Source organism: Chiloscyllium punctatum, chromosome 20 (assembly GCF_047496795.1).
Source record: "Chiloscyllium punctatum isolate Juve2018m chromosome 20, sChiPun1.3, whole genome shotgun sequence".
In the NCBI taxonomy this organism is placed as follows: domain Eukaryota; kingdom Metazoa; phylum Chordata; class Chondrichthyes; order Orectolobiformes; family Hemiscylliidae; genus Chiloscyllium; species Chiloscyllium punctatum.
Window position 1 is genome coordinate 35,487,399 of NC_092758.1, and position 20,550 is coordinate 35,507,948.

General features: G+C 39.3%; 1 protein-coding gene across 2 annotated transcripts in view; it reads left to right on the top strand.

The window, feature by feature from the left end:
- LOC140492033 (pterin-4-alpha-carbinolamine dehydratase 2-like) overlaps positions 1 to 20,550 on the top strand; it is a 65,406-nt gene that overhangs the window by 26,220 nt on the left and 18,636 nt on the right. The window contains exon 1 of one of the 2 annotated variants that reach the window (XM_072590683.1): positions 14,342 to 14,572. The exons of the other annotated variant lie outside the window; for it this stretch is intronic. The gene's annotated coding sequence lies outside the window, so the exon portion shown is untranslated. Of the gene's footprint in view, positions 1 to 14,341; positions 14,573 to 20,550 lie in introns of those variants that run through there. 2 annotated transcript variants of the gene reach the window in all.

Here is a 20,550-nt window from a genome sequence, read left to right on the forward strand (position 1 = left end):
TTATCTCCCCCCATTTGGGCAGCTAGCGATGTGAAATATTTTCTGTTTTTGTTGAGATCAGCCAAAAGTATTTAAACTTTCATGAATCTATTTCTAATCATATAAGCATGGGAAGATGTCTGCAGATAATATCTCTCCGTGTGAGAGGATAAATTGCTCAATTGATGGGCCTGCTGGCAAATCTCTTCATATTGGGGTTTCAGAGATCATACTGCCTTGTTTCCCATATAAGAAAATAACTGTTGTTTGTGGAAGAGGCAAGGGTGTTGTTAAGTTGCGAACAATAGTTAACCACACAGTTCATGGGCTGGAACTGGAAGTTAAACTGCAGGTGGCTGGGTCCTGCAATTTGAAACTGTTTAGAGTAGCATTGAACAACACAATTACTTTGCCCTTTCAGTCATGTGCACTAATGTTCAGCGAAAACACATGCAGTAAAGATTGATTCACTTGGTGAATTTGCTGTTAAGCAAATATACCTATCCAGAGATTAAAGATGTGTATTTGAGTTAGCATGTGAAGAGCTATGATATCCCATTTATATACAATAGCGCTCTGATGTTAAATCCCTAAGTTAAGTTGTAGTGTGTTTAGATATTGGGAAAGAAGACACTCAGACATTTTGGGGAAGTGACCAGCACTACCTGAGAGAATACCTCCCAATACCCTTGCACTTATAATAGCCATCATAGTGAAGAAATGGTCTGAAAGGTGAAATGTAGGAAAACAAATTGTAAGTAATTTAGACTGTAATTAAAGGAGTTTGTGATTTCACCTTCTCCACCACCTCTGGACTCTATTTAGCACAAACAGAGACAAGTAACAGACTTGATTTTCTAACCATTGACGATGAATAGAAATTCAATCCAGATATTATAATGAAAAAAATCTTTGTTTGGGAACAAAGAATAGTTTGTGCTGTAAGATGGAAATTGATTCCATGGAATGTTTTGAAGCTTCCTGAAAGTATCCCTGCATATCAATATGTAATTGCTTAGAAAGTTCCATGGTCAGTAATTGCAAAGCAATCACTGGAAAGCCAGTCAGTGACCACATTGAAGGGTTGGAATGAAGACCGAAAAGCTTCCATTACTATATAGTGTTTCAGTTATTAAAGTCACTGTAAGAGTTTATTTGGTTGAAAGTCCTTTTTCCTTTTTGCTCTAGATACTTTTCCTGCAATGATGATAACTCAAGCCACATGCAAGTGACTCAGTAAGCCATTAATGGAGATGTGTGATCATTTAACACTACTAGTAATCTAAGTAAAGATCATTGGTGTAGAAATCTAAAGTATACTACATTTCAGTGTAATGAAACTTGAAATTAAAGTTAAACTGAAATGTAATGTACTCACAGACCAACATCGACTCTCACTTAAACAGTGCTTCCATTTTGAAATGCTCTTCTTGTTTTCAAATCACCCTATGGCCTTGCGTTTCCCTACTTTTTGTAATCTCTGAGCCCTATAACTCTCAGATATTTCACTTCTGTTTCTGGTCACTTGAACATTCTTGATTGTAATCACACTGTCATTGTCAACTCTATTTTCATCTTCAAAGCTTGATCATTCCCTCTTTGAGCATCGCTATCTTTTTATCTTTCATCCTTTAGAACTATAACAAACGTATGGCACAGAAAAAGGTCCATCATGGCTGTGGCAGCTGAATACATTAGTCACCCATTCCAATCCCACTTTCTAGGACCTGGTTTTTTTCATTCGCAGCTTACAGCGGTTCTGATGCAGAATCCAAGTTCCTTTTAATTGGGTTGAGAGTTTCCACCTCAAGCATCAATCCAAACAACAAATCCGGACACCCTCCAACTTCTGGATGAAAAAGCTCTACCTTATGTTCACTCTAATATTCTTTCAATCAATCTTAAATCTGTGCTTCCTGGTATTTGAGCTGGTGGAAACTGGTCTTTCCTGTTTGTGCTATCCAAGCTCCTCATTATTCTGCACACCTCAATTAGATCATCCCTCAGAAACCTCTGATATGAGAGAAACAACTCCAGCCTATCCAATCTTTCCTCAACTCCAATGTTCCAGCCCTGACAACATTGTTTTGAATCTCCTTTGCATTTCTCTCCTTTGTGTAATGTAGCACCAAACAATGCCACTCCAGCTGTGGCCCAACCAGTGTCTTGTATAGTTTCAGCATTATATCTTAAGTTTTGTTTTAAATATCTAACCCAACGAGTGAAAGCATCCCATTTACTGCCTTTGCTATGTTCAGGTAGCTGTCAACATGTACTATGATCTTTCACTTTCTTAACCCTTCTCAGGTAAGGAAGCAGCGTCGTAGTGGTAATGTGACCAAATTTAAATCCAGTGCCAGAAGCTAATGTCCTGAAACATGGGTTCAAATTCCATCATGACAGATGGTGAAATTTAAATTGAGTAAGTAATCTAAAATTAAGAAGCTAGTCTAATTGTGATAATCCCCCTTGTTGTAAAAAAAAATCTGCTTCATAAATTTCCTTTAGGGAAGGAAAATCTTGACATTCTTACCTGGTCTGATCTACATGTGAATCCAGACAGTCAGTAATATGGCCAACTCTTGATTGCCCTCTGGACAGTTGGAGATAGGGAACAAATGCTGGTTGACTCAGTGACACTTCCATGCCATGGGAGAATTTTTAAAAAAATCTCACGTTCTATTGTGTATTGCCTTGTTTTATTTGTCCTCAACAAAAATATAACCTCACAATTTGCTCTCTTCTGCCAGCCAATCAAACCATTGATATCTTCCTGCAGTTAACAATTGCCTTCTTCATTGTCATCTGCCTGGCCACTTTTTATGTCATCTGCAAATTTGCCAATCTTGCCTGCCACGTTTTCAAGATGGCAGAAGCAGGGTAGGAAGTGTTTGAGCCCCTGGCCTGTCTGCTTCTATCACCAGGCCTGCTGCATTGTTTTTCTTTTTTTCTAACATCAAGTTCATCTTTTGGCGGCTTTGGGTAAGGAAGAAGGTTTTGAGAGGCTGCTGCAGCAGAGAATGTGGTGTTGATCCATCCATTCTTTGTGCCTGTGTCCTGGTGTGTCATTCGACACGGCAGCTTTCCTCAGTGTCGGTCTGGGTCACCTTGGGGCAGCTTCAGCATTGGTCTGTTGCTTTTCTTTGGCATCATACAGGTCAGACCTGGGATTCAAACGCTGGGATGGGAGGAGGGGTTAGTGGGAGGGGTGGTGTTCTTTAAGCCCCGAGCTGTGAAATTGACTAATTTCTGTTTTTTAAAATAAATTTCTTAATGTTTTTATTACATTATCGTGGAAGACCTGATATTCTGAACTTTTTTTTTCAAAAGTTTATTGCTGTGAGTTTGTATTTTGAGGATCTTATTCCTTTAGTTTTATATTGTATTTTTCCTAAGAATTTGTACTAAAGAAACTGTACTTTTGTAAGTGGCAACTTGTAAACTTTTCACTATACTCATGTGAGTTCATGTGACAATAAAGCTAATTCTTTCACATTAAAGTTGAAATTGTTAACATATACCTAAAACAGCAAGGGACCCAAAACAGCCCTGTGGACCAAAACTAGAAACCACTTCCCATTGTTTAAAACAAAATCTGTTAACCATTATGCTTAGTTTCCTATCATTGAGCCAATTTTAAATTCAACTCCCCAAGTTTTCCTGTATCCCATCAGTATTAGTCTTTCTGACCAGCCTGCAATAGAGACCTTGTCAAATGCCTTACGAAAATAGTGTCATAGAGGTATACAGCCCATCAAGTATGTGCCTAATTTGGGTGGCCCGGTGGCTCAGTAGTTAGCACTGATGCCTCACAGCGCTAGGGACCTGGGTTCGATTCCCCCCTCGGGCGACTGTCTGTATGGAGTTTGCATGTTCTCCCTGTATCTGTGTGTGTTTGCTCCAGTTTCCTCCCACAGTCCAAAGACTTTCAGGTTAGGTGAATTGGCTATGCTAAATTGCCCATAGTTTCAGGGTTGTGAAGGTTAAGTGCATTAGTCAAGGGTAAATATAGGGTAGGGGGAATGAGTTTGGGTGGGTTGCTCTTCGGAGGTTCTGTGTGGACTTGTTGGGCCAAAGGGCCAGGTTCCACATTGTAGGAATTCTATGAATTATTGTAATCCCATTTTTCAGCACTTGGCCGTTGTATGCCTTAACATGACAAGTGTATATCTGAGTGTTTTTGACTCTACCAACCTCACAGACTGTGAGTTTTAGATTCCCACACCCATCTGGGTGAAAACATTTTTCCTCATATCCCCTTCACACCTCCAGGCCCTTACCTTAGATCTATGTCCCTTGGTCATTGATCCCTTCACCAAGGGGAAATTTGTTTTCCTGTCTATTCTATCTATGCCCACCATACATTTAAACATCTCAGTCACGTTGCCCCTCCGTCTACTCTGCACCATGGAAAACAATCGCAGTCTATCCAACCTGTCTTCATCGCTAAAACTCTCCAGCCCAGAAAACATCCTGGTAAATCTCCTCTGCACCCTGTCCAGCGTGATCACATCTCTCCTATATAGTGGATTCCACAACTGTTCACAAATATCTGGCTGTGGCCTAATCAACATTTTATACAATTCCAATCTATATATCCAAATATGCACTGCACTGCCATCAAAAAATGAATTTCAGTTAGTAAGGCACAGCCTTCCTTGACCTTAACAATACTTAACTATGCTTTAATTACTGTCAATTTTAAAGAATGTTATTTGTAAAAATGATACTTGGGATTTGTTTCCCATTTTATGATGTAACATATTTCATGCATAGAAAAATCACTGGTTTATTTTCTTACTAATGTTGACATACAACTTTCACCTGACTTCCAGGCCCATTTTCAGTATAAAATACCATTTGCAACATTAAAGTAGGCTAGTTATTTGAAATCTTGCACATGGTTTCAGAACAAAATGAATGTGGCTATAAAATACCATTAAAATATTTCTTCTGTTTTGTAAGTGAGCCCATCTTGTTATATTTCCTTTTCCTTTAGAGTCGCTTTTATTTCTAACATGCTTTTTGTGAATGATGTTTTAATAGGTGAATAAATAATTTAGTGAATCATAATGAACCAGTATTCTTGAACCTATAGAATATTGCTGTTTTGGAGTGCTGTAGTTTTCCCACAGAATTACAAATCTGAAGTTAATTTTGCCCGGCCTAGTTTTAGTGCTGAATCTCTGGGAGCAATGTCACACATTTTCAATCTGCTCTTTTTGCTTGAATATATTTTGTCGTGCAAGGGGATTGTTTAATAAGGGTGAACTTCTCTGGAAACAAAAATAACTAAAAGTTTATCTCGGTTAAAGGATTAATACATGCAAGACCAGGCAGCAAAATAGGTAGGTACATGGCAGATGAGCTTTCATGTTGAGAAGTGTGATTTTGTGTAACAGCAAACATCCTATCTCCCATCTCTCTGTCAGGACCCCCTAGGATCTTGTATGTTTCAGTCAAGTTGCCTCTTAATTTGGTAAGCTCTAGCAGATACAATCTAGCCTGTCCACCCTTTCCTCATAAGATAAGACAACCTAGCTATCCCATTGAATACACCTCTCTGAACAGTTTCCACTGCATTTACGTCCTTAAATAAGGAGACCAATACTGTACCTGAAAAGGGTACTCCAATGCCCTGGATAGCTGAACCATTTATAGTCCATTCCCTTTGCAATAAATAATCACTTGCTGTACCTGTATGCTAAAATTTTGTGGTTTATGCACCATATCACCCAGATCCCTCTGCATTCGAAAGTCTTCAGTCTTGGATTATAAACATAATATGCGTCCTTTATTCAAAAATGGTCACTTTCACTCTTTCCCACATTATACTCCATTTGTCAGATCTTTCCGATAACTTAATCTATCTTTATTTTGTTGTAGCCTCCTTTATATCCTGTTCATAACTTACTTTCCTACCTACCTTTCCCATAACAGCAAACTTTCCTACCCAACTTCACATTGAGAAAAATGCTATCACTATCACATGGGACAGACTTCAAACAAATCTAGCAGCTTAAGACTGGGTATCCACAAGGTTCATTAACAGCAACAGACTTGTACTCCAGCACTATCTGCATCCACATGGCCTGGGATATCCCCCAATCAGCCATTCCTGTCAAGCCAGGGGATCAACCCTGATTCAATGGAGAGTGCAGGAGGGCATGCCAGGAGCAGCACCAGGCATACCTAAAAATGAGGCGTGAACCTGGTAAAGCTACCAAACAGGACTACTAGCATGCGAAACAGCATGAGCAGTAAGTGATAGACAAAGCTAAGCAATCCCACAACTAACAGGTCAGATCTAAGCTCCGTAGTCCTGTCACATCCAGTCGTGAATGGTGGTGGACGATTAAATAACTCACTGGAGGAGGAGATGCTACAAATATTCCTATTTTCAGTGATGGAAGAGCCCAGTACATCAGTGCAAAAGATAAGGCCAAAGCTTTCTCAGTAATCTGGATGATTCATCTCGGCCTCCTCCAGTGGTCTCCAGCATTACGATTCTAGTCTTCAACCAATTTGATTCACTCCACATAATATCAAGAAATGGTTAGAGACATTAGATACTCAAAGGCCATGGGCCCTGACAACAGTCTGGCAATAATACTGAAGACTTTGTGCTCCTGTACGTGCCGCTCCCCTTGTCAAGTTGTTTCATTACCGTTATAGCACTAGCGTCTACCCAACAATGTGAAAAATTGCCCAGGTATGTCCTTTAAATAAAAAGCAGGACAAAACCAATCTGGCCAATTACCCCTCAATCAGTCTACCCTCGATTTGTTAGTGAAGTGATGGAAGGTGTCATCAATAAATCTTATCAAGCAGCACCTGCTGAGCAATAACCTGGCGAAAGTGAGGACTGCGGATGCTAGAGATTAGAGTCAAGTGTTTGGTGCTGGAAAAGCACAGCAGGTCAGGTAGCATCTGTGGAGCAGGAAAATCAATGTTTCGGGCAAAAGCCCTTCACCAATTTGGGTTCTGCCAGAGTCACTCTGCTGTGACCGCATTACAGCCTTGGTTCAAACATGGACAAAAGCTGAATTCCACAGATGAGGTGAGAGTGACAGCCCTTGACATCAAGGCTGCATTTAACCAGGTGTGGTATCAAGGAGTCTTTGTAAAACTGGAATCAGTGGGTATCAGGGAACAAATTCGCTTTTGGTTGAAATCATACATGGCATGTAGGAAGATGGATTCTAGATTAGAGTGGTGCTGGAAAAGCATAGCATTTCAGGCAGCATCCGAGGAGCAGGAAAATTGAATCCTGATGAAGGGCTTTTGCCCAAAACGTTAATTTTCCTGCTCCTCGGATGCCACCTGAACTGCTGTGCTTTTCCAGCACCACTCTAATCTAGAATCTGATTTCCAGCATCTGCAGTCCTTGTTTTTACCATGTAGGAAGATGGACGATTGAGTTGCAGGTCAGTCATCTCAGCTCCAGAACATATCTGCAGGAGCTCCTCAGGACAGTGTCCTCGGCCCAACCATCTTCAGCTGCTTCATCAATTACCTTCCCTCCATCATAAAGTCAGAAGTGGAGATGTTGGCCGATGATTACACAGTGTTCAGCACCATTTGTGACTCCTCAGATACTGAAGCAGTCCATGTTCAAATGTAATAAGATCTGGATAGTATCCAGGCTTGGGCTAACAAGTGGCAACTAACATTCGCACCACAGAAATGGCAGGCTATGACCATCACCAATAAGATGCAATCTAGCCACTGCTCCTTGACATTTAAAGGTGTTACCATCACTGACTCCCTGACTATCAACATCCTGGAGTTACCATTGACCAGAAACTCATCTGGACTTGCCACATAAACACAGTGGCTACAAGAGTATGTCAAAGACGCATGATTCTCCTCCTGACTCCTCAAAGCCTGCCCATCATCTATAAGGCACAAGCCAGGAGTGTGATGGAATATTCCCCACTTGCCTGAATGGGTGCAGCTTCAACAACACTGAAGATGTTTGATATCATCCAGACAAAAGCAGCCTGCTTGATTGACATGACATCCATTCCCTCTATTACTGACATTCAGTAGCAGCAGTGCTACTATGAGCTGCACTGCAGCAATTCAGCAGATCCTGAGACAGCACATTCCAAACCCATGACCACTTCCACCTGCAAGAACAAGGGTAGCAGATACAGAGAATCCCCACCACCACCTTCAAGGTCCCTTCCAAGCTACTCCATACTGACTTGGAAATATATGGCCATTCCTTCACTGTCGTTGGGTGAAAATCCTGGAATTCCTTCCCACAATAGGTGGACTGCAACAGCTCAGGAAGATACTCTGCATCATCAGCATCACCTTCTTGAGGGGTCAGCTATGGATGGGCAATAAATACTGGCCAGCAAGTGACAAAAATTGTATCATCATCAAATTTTGCAAAAAAATCCTTCTCTTCCTTTACCTAATTTCTCTAAATTTATAAACAGTTGCCGTACTAACACTGAACCCTGGCACATGCACTCATTACATCTTGCCAGTTGGAAAGGACACATTTTCTCTACTTCCTGTTAGCCAATCTTCTATCCCTATCAATATTCAGTATAGCATTTTATCAATGCCTTCTGGAAATTTTACAGTAGTACATTTACCTGTTCACCTCCCATCTACAGCATCTGTTGCCTCCTCAAAGAACTCCAATAGATGGGTTTAACTTGACTTTCCTTTAACAAAGCCATGTTGACTCTGCTTGTCTACCTTGAACTTATCCAAGTTACCTGCTTTCACGTCATTAATATTAGTTTCTAATATTTTGCCCAGAACAAGTGTTAATCTAATTGGCCTGTAATGCTCTGTGTTCTGTCTTCTGTTTTGAATAGAGGTGTTACATCTGCCATCTCCTAATCTAGTTGCACATTCTCCAAATCTGGGGAGTTTTGGAAAATTAGCCCAACTCACCAGCTGTTTCACCACCATCTTTTAAGGATGTGGAATGAAGTCCATCAGGATCTGGGCAGTTATTAGCTTGCATTCAGTAATTGACTCAGCACCACTTCTCTGGAGATTGTGTGCAAATTTTTCTGAGTTCCTTCACTCACTTCCACTTCCTGAATGATACCTTCAAAGTGGGTTGTGATTTCTGTTCTTTACAGTGAAGACTGATATAAACGACCTGTAAAATTCTTTTGCCACCTTTTGATTTTTCCAGATTCTATCTATAGGACTAACACTGACTTTGTAAACTTTTCTTTTGTAAATGTTTATAGAAACTCATAAGTATTTTTGTAGTTCTGGCTAGTCTTCTCTCATACTCTAACATTTCCCTGCTTGTTACTTTTTGTTGTTTTTCTTTGCTTATATTCTGACTAATCTTCTTATTTGTTCTTTCAAAATTGTACACTTGTTCTTTGAGTGAAATAACTCACTGGGACAGTGCATTGGAAATCAAGCCACACCATTTTTGGAGTCATCATAAATGGGAAATGATTTTAGTCAAAATATCCAAAGTCCCTAATTTATTTTATTGATTGAATTCTTGTTTTAAAGAAAACCACTTAACAGGTTACTGTATTTAACAAGAAAATAACTTTATGAACAAATTGCCTCAATGATGGTATATCCCTACAATTTAAACTCTATCCTTACAAATAGACAGACAAGACCTGAATATTAAGAGTGAGAAAAGACAAAATTCGATAGCACTAGTCTGGACCACAGGATGTGATGTAGAATTTCTTTTGATTTCTTACAATTTATTTTAATTGTTGCTGTTGACACAAGGTTGCTTGCACATCGGTACTTTGTTTGAGAATTGAGATTATGGACTTTCGCTGCCTTTGAAAGCATTTTACTCCTTCAACAGGAGATTTGCAGCAAAAGGTGAGTGGAAAATAGCTGGAATCATGAGAGACAGACTGATTTAGTGAAGATTTGCAGGCGCGTTTTATTTGCTGCATTGCTTCAACAAAAGTGAACGGCTTTTGCCCGAAACGTCGATTTCGAAGCTCCTTGGATGCTGCCTGAACTGCTGTGCTCTTCCAGCAGTACTAATCCAGAATCAACAAAAGTCATGGTCACCTGATCAGAGGCAATTTTAAAAAAAAGTTGTCAAGTTGGGTTCCCTTGGTTCCGAACCCATGAACTCTGTGATGTCTTTCTTCTGCTCTTGCTGTTCCTGGAGAAAGCAATATGCAACTTGATGTGCTCCAACCAACATGATTTTGAAAATGGCAGCCATCTGTTTGCACAGTCTCCATGGTTTGTATTCTTATTTCATTCCAGTGGCAGAAAAATAAAGGAACTAAACAATATAATCTTTACATGTTTTCACCCTTAGGAAAGATAAAATGTAATTTCAAAAATACATTTCATCTCATGAATGTGACATGCAGGGAACAAAAAGATCTTATATCCATTCATCATGACTCTTCCATTGTACAAGTCTTGTAGAATCTTTTATCCTTTCTTAAATTCTTAACTTGTTTCATTATTTTACATTAAGACAAGGCATCTATGGTTGAATATCTTTAACAAAATGTGAACTATTTTTACACTGAATCGTTGGCTCAATTGACTCTATTTGTAGAGTTGCGCATTCTAATCTTTAAACTTCATGCACACTGTCTCTTGTTCCAAATAAAAATAAAGTTCATACAGGATAAGAGTACTCCATTCCTTTGTCTAAATCTTCAGTTGAATCCTCATTTGGTTCCACATTGAATTCTTCTGCATCAATGTCTAAGATGATATTTATCTAACCTGATTCCAGTCAATGCTCTTGGATTAGAGCATTGGATTATTCCTGTGATTCTGGTAAGTACTGAAGAATTCCTGCTTCAATAAAGTCATTCTCAGGATATGAACTATACATCGGCTTGCACATCCATTTCTCGGTTTTCAACTACAAGTTGCTCGTTATGTCATAGTTGCTTTGCTGATGTCTACTTCCTCCGATTGGGTAGCTGATCAGTAATAATAGTAAACAGTACTTCTACATGGAGTATTTATTACTTTGAACCATTACATTAGGCTCAAAATGTATTTTTGAAGGCCGACTTTTCTAACCCTCCTTCCAGTTTATGTAACTCCATTATTTTTGAAACAACAGCATTTAGAACATTCTGGCCCTTTCATTTTATTTTATCCAAATCTATCAAACGATTTGCTGACCAAACTTTATATCAGCGCAGCTATCAGTGTGAGGAATTTGACTCTCTGCTCATTCAGGGTCGAGATCCAGAAGTTTGATTGTGATTTAAATTTAATTTCCTGTCCCTCAAATTTGATGCTTTTCCTAGGCCCTACTCTCCTTCATTAGAGTCACCAAGAAGTTTCCCCAATTCAAAGCTTGCATCTAATATTCTGGGAAATATTGATAGTTTCTCACATCTACATTTGATTCTAAAGGAGAATTTTTGGCAGGGTACTTAACAGCTATTTTGTATTTGTAGCAGGAACTATATAAGATTTTATAAAATGTGGTTCTGAGAAAAGTAAGGTGAGCCAGCAGTATAAGTTCATTGAAGCAGGTGTGAACTTGTACACACTAAGGCCTGTATCACGTAGAGTTTAACTAGTTTCCCATAGAAAGAATAAGGGAAAGACTTGTGACATGAGAATTCTGTTTGTTTTCATTTCGTTCTTGTCCAAGAAAGTATACGTGTGTGATTGCGGGGGTATAAAGGTTGATGCTTTTTTGTGTGCGTTGGACAGACATGGGACAGAGCTAGGACAGCACATCACACAGAACCCTGTTAAGCCTGTCTAAGACTGAGGTTGTTTGAACCAACACTAGGTTAACCTGCATAGCTGAGTCCTTCTGTGGTTTGTGCAGGGAGAATTAACCACAACAGTTGGCGTGTTTGGTAGGATAGTTGTATCAATTTGACCCTGTCAAGGGGTGAGCATGTTGTATTTACCACCCAGTCAGTGCAGCAAGTCTACCGGAGAGCAGTTTGAGCATCAAAAGAACCTGAGGGAGGTCTTTGGACAGGAGGTGTTGAGTGTGCAGGGGGAGGGGGTTAGGGGGAGGGTAGAGGCATGCTGATGGTTGCTATCGGTGAACAGGTAGTAGTTCAGGCTGTTCCAGTTAGACCAGACCGCTCATCAGTAAAATGTTGCTGGGGCAGTTGTCCCTGTGTTTTCAAGTGGGATTATTCCACAGGAATTGAGGTTTAATTGGTTTTGAATTTGAGAAACAGCAGACTTTGTTTGAAATTAAGCTGGCATTGGGATAATTTAAAATACAGCTGATAATTTAATGGAAAAGTTAGGATCATCAGTAACAGGAGTGTGCTATAATTACAGAAGTACGCAATAGTAAATATGAATGTGTCCTTTATAGGCTTTTGAAAGAGTTTGTGAAAGGAACAACTGAGTTAGAAGCAGTCTGGAATAAGTTGGCCAATGATGCTCATTTGTGTGCCTTACAGCTGGATAAGGAAAATAAATTGCTGTGGGAATTGGTAAAAGAGCGAGAGTAAAAATGATTGCTGACAGGAAAGCAATGTCCTACACAATGCAATGCATAGCACAAGGAAAATAGTGCAAATAGATCCAACTTTGTGATTGGAAAATCTGGATATTAATTTTGCAATAGATCATAAAACAGACGACTTCCATGATTTTAGCTTTAATCAAAACAAGTCAAACAGAAAATTGAACCAGCATACCACTGTCTTGCAAGCCAAGGAAGGTAACTTGGGAGCTTAGTTGAGACTGCTTCCCTCACTCTTCAGCCTCGCTGATTGCAATGAGATGAAGCTGATCTGAAATGTCAATCAGGACAGAGTAAGGATACAGGCAGAACCGGCAGATGAATTATTGTCAGTTGTTGTAAAGAAAGAGGTAGACACTTGTGAAAATCTTTTTACCCTACTGAAAATTGGATTACATTCACAGTTGCTATGACTGTTGCAATGACGACATCCCTTACATTTGACTGACATCAGTACTGAAACGAGAGGTAGTCCTCAATCTTCACAGATTCAAAACTAGTTTGATGAAAAGAGTTATAAAATGTGAATTTCTTTGTGAATAGCATGCTACTTTTCAAAATGAATTTCAAAGTGCCTAAATATAGTAAAAGTATTATTTCTTGTGGAAAATATTCTGTACATTGCAGAAACATACAGAGAAGCAAGGGTTGGTGGAACATAAAAGGGAAAAAAAAACTGGAATTGGCTATCTTGAGCTAGTCAAATAAGTAAATTTTAAAAAAAGTTCCAACATGAATAAGGAAAGTTAGTCTTATAAGTCCTATTTTGCAGGTATGAACCTTGGACACCCTAAGGCCTGTAACAACCCTGAGAGCAAATTAGAAAACTTAAGTAGATTCTTGTAGAAAGGATGAGAAAAATTTGGGATGGACTATATCCATTTATTACATTTTAATTTTGTACAATAACATATGTGTATGTGCTGTTTTTCTGTTTGTATGGACAGTCAGGACGGAGTATCAGACAAAAGTCTGTTCAGCCAGTCTAAGACCGAAGTTGTTTGAATAAATCTGAAGTTAAACTGCACGCCTGAGTCCTCCTGTAGTATGTGTAAGGAGAATTAACTACGATACATTCTTTTAGCTGTAGAAGGGCTGACTGCATATACTAAGTTTTCCCTTGTCCAGCAACGTCGTTATTTCCAGAGCTGAACATTGTGCTGCCTATGGAGACTGTTAAAGAATGTCCCTTGATATTTACATTTATTTAATTGTACAGAATTTACTTGCATTTCCTTGTTCTCCTGTACATTTGGCAAAAATGATTACTTCCTGAGAACTGCAATTAAATTTAATCCTGATGGTGTGGATGAACGTGCTGTAGGACACTAAATAGTTCTTTCACATTCTTCTAATTGAATAAACTTTTGTTGTTCATCTTTTACTATGACAGTATTGTGCATTACCAATTCCTGGATTGGGGATTCAGATTGAATACTTTTATCCCTTGTTTCAAACAAAACAATGGTTTATTTATCACATCTCGAATTTTCCTTGACTTAGCTAACACCCTATTGAATAGTTCTTCAAAAACTGGTATGGGGATTAAAGGAGCTGTTTTGATTTTGCATGGAGCCATACTTACTATCTGAAATGTATGACATATTTTACAGAATTGCACCACATCCTTTTATGATATCTGGGCCTATTTATGAATGCTTGTGTTTTCCAAATTCCAATATGCCCTGCGAAAGGAATTTCAAGTGCAGTGCTCATTATCATCTTGTGACATGTGGGTGGGACCATGATATGATTCTTGCAGCTGCTGTTGAGTTGCAGGCTTTCTTGTAGATTTCTTATGGTTATTATATATCAGAAGCATAATTTTTTTTTATTTTGAATCATTATTTGGAGTTTTTATAGACAAAAAAAAAACACAAAGAAGGGGAGATTTTTATTTCAAACAGAGTTTGTGTGGGAGAGACTTCCAAGTTTTTGTCGAGTTTCAACCTGGAGAGGATTTGTTTTTAGTGTTTGAAACTTTATACTTAAAAAAAAATTATATGAGAAAAGTATACGCGAAGGCTGAGAGATTGTTTTACATACGGACCTTGTGGAAAGGCCTATATGTGGATGGCTCTGGAGAGAGATTTTGTTTTATTCAGAGATTGAAAACAGACAATTGGAGGACTTAAGGTATTTTTCATTTGTTTCAGCTAAGTGCTTGATTTCTTTAAAAAAGTTTATTTGTTTAATTTTTTTATCTTTTGTATGATTATGGTTAAAATCTGTGAGTAAGGAAGGGTAGTTTATATTTATATTTAAGGTGCTTTTAAGAGCTTTTTAGGCTTAATGTTACTCAGGGCATTCAAGGGACACAATGTGATGACTAGAAGATTTTGAGAGGTGGTTACACAGCAAGAACAGTCAGATAGATGGGCCAGCAAAGGTAAGAAGGTACTGAGAACAACCAACTAGGTGTGATGTACCTAAATTTTCTAAAGGCCTTCGACAAAGTGCCACACAAAAGACTGCTGTACAAGATAAAGATACATGGCCTTACGGGTAAAGTATTAGCATGGATAGAGGATTGGTTGACTAACAGGAAGCAAAGAGTGGGAATAAATGAGTGTTATTCTGGTTGGCAATCAGTAATTAGTGGTGTGCCTCAGGGATCAGTGTTGGGACCGCAATTATTCACAATTAATACAGATGATTTGGAGTTTGGGACCACACGTAGTGTGTCAGAGTTTGCAGATGACATTAAGATGTGACAGAGCAAAGTGTGCAGAGGACTATGAAACTTTTGCAGAGGAACATAGATACTTTAAGTGAATAGGCAAAGGTCTGGCAGATGGAATACATTGTTAATAAATGTGAAATCATCTACTTGGTTTGAGTAACACTAAAAAGGAATTTACTTCAATGATAAAAAGTTGCTGCATGCTGCTGTGCAGAGGGACCTGGGTGTCCTTGGGCATGAATCACAGAAGGTTAGTCTGCAGGTACAATTAATTAGGAAGGCAAATGGAATTTTGTCCTTCATTGCTAAAGAGATTCAGTTTAAAAGTAGGGAGGTTATGTTGCAGCTGTACAGGGTACTGGTGAGGCCACACCTGGAGTACTGTCTGCGGTTTTGATCTCCTTACTTGAGAAAGGATGTACTAGCACTAGAGGGGGTATGGAGGAGTTCACTAGGTTGATTCCGGAGTTGACAGGATTGGCTTAAGAAGAGAGACTAAGTAGACTGGAATTATATTCATTGGAATTTAGAAGAATGAGTAGGGATTTTATAGGAACGTATAAAACTTTGAAGGGAATGGATAAGATAGAAGTAGAACGGATGTTTCCACTGGCAGGTGAAACTAGGACAAGAGGGCCAAGCTTCAAGATCAGGGGGAGCAGATTTAGGATGGAATTGAGAAGTTGTAAATCTATGGAATTCCCTGACCAGTGAAGTAGTTGACAATACTTTAGTAAATGTTTTTTAGAGCTAAGATAGATTTTTTTTTTCACAATAAAAGAATTAAGGACAGTGAGAGGGCGGCTAAGTGGAGCTGAGTCCATGAATAGATCAGCCATGATCTTATTGAGTGACGGAGCAGGCTCGAAGGGCCAAATGGCCTACTCCTGCTCTAAGTTCTTGTGTTCTGCTGTGGTCTCCAGCATTGAACTTAAGATCAGTCAGCATCCATGGAGAGAGAGCAAGATAATGTTTCAAGTCTAGGTAGGTAGTTCAGAAGTCTCAAATGTCTATTCCTCTCTCAAATATTCCATTTTGGATCCTATTGAAAGGGATAGTCTCTTAGAGGACAACATAAGTCGCAGTCAGATTTTGGGCGGTAAGAATGAATATTATATTAAACAAGGTTTGTCACGATTTTAAAAAAAATTGTAGGCAACTCTCCTGTCAGGGGCACAGACAGGAGAGTCCGCTGCAGTGAGTGCGAATCTCGGATAGAATGATGCTTTTCTAGTGCCAGGGCTAAGAATGTTTCAAAGGGAAGAGTGAGAAGCCGGAAGTTGTTGTGCACATTAATAGGAAGGGCATAGCTAGGACATACATCCTAAATAGCAGTGAGAGTAGAAAGACAGATGAGGATGATTCTGACTCAGAAAAGACTAAATTGACTAGAAAAGACAGGGAAGAGCAAGTCAAAGAACGAGGCAACTCTGAAGAATTTCAATCCAAAAGGTCTTACAAGTAAGGCTGATGAACTCGGGGCATGTACTGGAACGCAGGACTGGGATGTCATAGCTATTATAGAAACTTGACTGAGGGAAGGATAGGACTGGTAGCTCAATGTTCTGGGTTTGAGATGCTACAGGAAGGATAGAAAGGGAAGCAAGAGAGGAAGGGGAGTGGTGTTTTTGATTAAGGAAAACATTTCTACTCTAATTAGACAGGATATTTCTGAGGGACCGTTCAGTGAAAATATATGGGTTGAAGTTAGAAATAAGAAAGGGATGATCACCTTCATGACATTGCACTAAAGGCCCCCCCCAGTAATGAGAGCGAAATTCAGGAGCAAATGTGTAGAGAAATCTCAGGTTTTTGCAAGAAAGATAGGGTTGTATAAGGGGATTTTAACTTTCCAGACATTGACTGGGACTGCAATAGTGTTAAAGGTTTGGATGGTGAGGAATTTGTTAACTATGTTCAAGAAGAGCTTCTTTATCAATATGTAAATGTTCCTACTAGAGAAAGAGCAAAACTTGACCTTCTCTTGGGAAATAAGGCAGAGCAAGCGACTGAAGTGATAGTAGGGCAACATTTTGGGTCTAGTCATCATATTTCTATTAGTTTTATTAAGAAGAGATCTTGATCATTTGGATGAATAGGCTGAGGAGTGGCAGATGGACTTTATCTGGATATATGTGAGATATTGCATTTTGGTAAAACAAACAAAGGCAGGACTTATGCAATTAATGGTAGGGCCCTGGGTGGTGTGGTAGAACAGAGACACCTAGGGGTTCAGATACACAATTCTTTGAAATATGCTTCATAGGTAAACAGGGTGGTTAAGGAGGTGTTTAGCACACTTGCCTGCATTGCTCAGACCATTGGGTATAGAAGTTGAGATGTCATGTTGAGGTTGTAACAGCAGGTTGGTCAGGCCCCTTCTAGAGTGCTGTGTGCAATTCTGGTCACCCTGTTATATGTTTAAACCGGAGAGAGTTTAGGAAAGATTTAATAGGATGTTGCCAGGAATAAGAGTTTGAGATATAAAAATAGTCTGAGTCTTTTATCACTGGTTTGGAGAAGGTTGAGGGGCGACTTTTATAGAGGTTTATAAAATCATAAGGGGCATAGATGAGGTGAATAACAAAGGTATTTTCCCTAGGGTGGGGGAGTTAAAAACCAAGGGGCATATTTTTAAGGTGAGACCAGAAAGGTTTTAAAAGGACATGAAGGGCAATGTTTTTACATAGAGAGTGGTTCATGTATGGAATGAACTGCCAGAGGAAGTGTTGGGTGCTGATACAGTCAGAACGTTTGAAAGACATATGGATAACTACGTGACTAGGAAAGGTTTGGAGGAATATGGGCCTGGAGCAGGCAAGTGGGACTAGTTTAGTTTGGGAACATAGTCAGTGTGGACTGGTTGGACCGAAGAGCCTGCTTCCAGTTGTATAGCTCTATGACTATGATGAAAAAGTCTATTTCTCATCCACAGATTCTGGGGCTGTCTCTATTTCCTCTCAAAACTTCACTTTCAATATAATAGAACTCCAGAAATCCTTCAGCCTCTGCTTCAGTGTGAGCTGTGTGTGTTCACTTCTTTAACTTGGGATCTGCATTCTAAGCCTCAGTTAATGAATGCAAAATACTTCATTTGCATTATCCTCTTTATTGAGGAAAGTTTTGGCTGCTCTAATATCTACCTGTGATATTACTTTGATCTCTGGTGATGTACATTAAGGTGACCAAAGCAATGGCTACATACAATGGAATAATACCTGGGACTTGTTGTAACTCTGCCCCTTTAACGCCGCTACACTTTCTGTAATTATGGATAAAACTATAAACTTCACTGTAACCAAATCATTACTCCGTTTACGTGTAATTTCTTAATCACCTGTACCACCACTGATGCAGTTAAAAATCACAATCCAATTGTACTTTGTACAGTGGAACTGGGATATATTCTCAACTTATCCCATTTAGTCCACTTTTTAGCTTTCATTAAACTCTCTGGGTGGAACTCTAAACCTTTCTCCAGCAAAAGATTTTGAGTAGCTGCTGTGTCCCTTAATGTAGTTAAGGGTTTAGCTTCATTACTGGAAGCAGAAGAGGTTATTTTCCATTTTTTTTATTCCTCTTTCATAGTTTTCACCTATACCCTATTCACCTCCCTTCCACTCATAACAGTTTTTAATCTTCGGTTTCCAGATTGTAGTTAAAGCTCCGGTCAGATTCACATTATTTTCTTTTTGAGATTTTTTTTTGTCTGATTCTTACAAACCCCAGTGCATTCCCTGGGCTTCCCTCACAGCTTCTAGCATTCTGATTGAAGTTGTCCCACTTTATTGTAATGGAAATGCTTTGGTCTTGGATTTTCATCTCCATCTTCAGTACTTACCCTTCTGATCAGAGGATGAGATCTTGGAGTCTTCCCTGCTGTTCTTTCCTTATCATAACTGCTTGTCTTCTTTTCATTCTGTTGTGCTTTATCCTTATTGAGTCTGTGGAGGTGACAGAACAGAATGTTAGTTCCATAGATCAGCTAATAATAATCATCCATTACTGCTGCCTGTTTAGCAATTGCAATTCTCTTCAAACTGGGTTCTTATTTAAAAAGATAGTGAGTTTTAAAATTCTTCGATTTTTTTTGAAGGACATGATCTATCTGAGAACTTCATATGTGTCTTTAACTTATAATGCTTGTATCCACTTGTCAAAATTATGTTGTTTACCCCTTTCAAATTCTCTATAATGTTTGTGCAGCTATTGCTTAAATTTTAAAACTTGTACCTGTATGCTTCTGGAACCAATTCATATGCACATGTATAGGTTTTGTTTTGTTTTTACAGTATCATAATCCTGAGAAACCTTCTCTGACTGTGAGACATAAATTTGCTGTGTTTTACTTGTTAATGTGATCTGGATGGGAAGCATCCAGTTTTCCTTGGGTCAAACCATCTTTCTTGCGATTTTCTGAAATGATAAGAAATGCCAACTGCTCTGAAGAAGGGTCACTCGACCAGAAATGTTAACTCTGATTTCTCTCCACAGATGCTGCTAGACCTGCTGTGCTTTTCCAGCAATCTCTGTTTTCGTTTCTGATGTACAGCATCCGCAGCTCTTTCAGTTTTCATTTAAGAATGCCGACATGTTTGCTTTCCGAAAACTTTGATACAAAATGTTCAAACTTAAACTTTTTTTTTAATGGGCTAAAGATTATGACTATAATATTCCCCATTATAGTCCTCTTTGGCTTCAGCTGTCTCCTTTTTAACTATCATAACTTCAGGCCAGTATTCACGATCTGTCTCTCGAAATGTTCATTCTCTCTCCTGGTCCTCGGGTATGTTGCTGAACAAAGAGACCTTGGAGTGCAGCTTCCATAGCTCCTTGAAAGTGGAGTCGCAGGTAGATAGGATAGTGAAGAATGCGTTTGGTATGCTTTCCTTTATTGGTCAGAGTATTGAGTACAGGAGTTGGGAGGTCATGTTGCAGCTAGAGGACACTGGTTAGGCCACTGTTGGAATATTGCGTGCAATTCTGGTCTCCTTCCTATCTGAAAGATATTGTGAAACTTGAAAGGGTTCAGAAAGGATTTACAAGGATATTGTCAGGGTTGGAGGACTTGAGCTATAGGGAGAGTTTGATAGGCTAGGGCTGTTTTCCCTGGAGTGTCGGAGGCTGAGGGGTGACCTCAAAGAGGTTTATAAAATCATGAGAGGCATGGATAGGATAAATAGACAAAGTCTTTTCCCTGGGGTCGGGGAGTCCAGAACTAGAGGGCATAAATTTAGGGTGAAGGGGGCAAGATATAAAAGAGACCTAAGGGGCAACCTTTTCACACAGAGGGTGATGTGTGTATGGAATGAGCTGCCAGGGGAAGTGGTGGAAGCTTGTACAATTGCAGCATTTAAAATGCATCTGGATGGGAATATGAATAGGAGAAGTTTGGAGGTATATGGGCCAGGTACTGGCAGGTGGGACTAGA